Source organism: Pteropus alecto, unplaced genomic scaffold (assembly GCF_000325575.1).
Source record: "Pteropus alecto unplaced genomic scaffold, ASM32557v1 scaffold250, whole genome shotgun sequence".
In the NCBI taxonomy this organism is placed as follows: Eukaryota; Metazoa; Chordata; class Mammalia; order Chiroptera; family Pteropodidae; genus Pteropus; species Pteropus alecto.
The window spans coordinates 1,327,161-1,327,528 of record NW_006430732.1 but is presented as its reverse complement, the minus strand read 5'-3'; the positions used below and the strand labels follow the sequence as shown (position 1 = coordinate 1,327,528).

The window sequence follows — 368 nt, the reverse complement described above, 5'->3', positions numbered from 1 at the left end:
TTGTTTTTTTATGCCTACAGCACCTGGTCTTTCTAGGTGGTCTCTCATCCAAGTACTAACCAGGCCCAACCCTGCTTAGCTTCCGAGATCAGATGGGATCAGGCGTGTTCAGGGTAGCATGGCTGTAGATTGAGTGCATATATCTTTGTGAATAAATATTTTCAAGTCTTTTGGGTAATACCCAGAAGAAGGATTGTGGATCATATGCTAATTCAATTCTTAATGTTTTGAGGAATCTTTATGCTGTCTTCCATCATGGCCGTACCAATTTACATTCCCACTAACAGTATATAAGGATTCTTTTTTCCCCACAACCTCTCCAACACTTGCTATTACTTGTCTTGTTGATGATAGTCATACTAACAGAT

The 368-nt window shown here is 39.7% G+C and overlaps 1 pseudogene; it reads right to left on the bottom strand.

The window, feature by feature from the left end:
• Window positions 1-11: 11 nt before the first annotated feature.
• LOC112484537 lies at window positions 12-130 on the bottom strand (annotated as a pseudogene).
• Window positions 131-368: the final 238 nt, after the last annotated feature.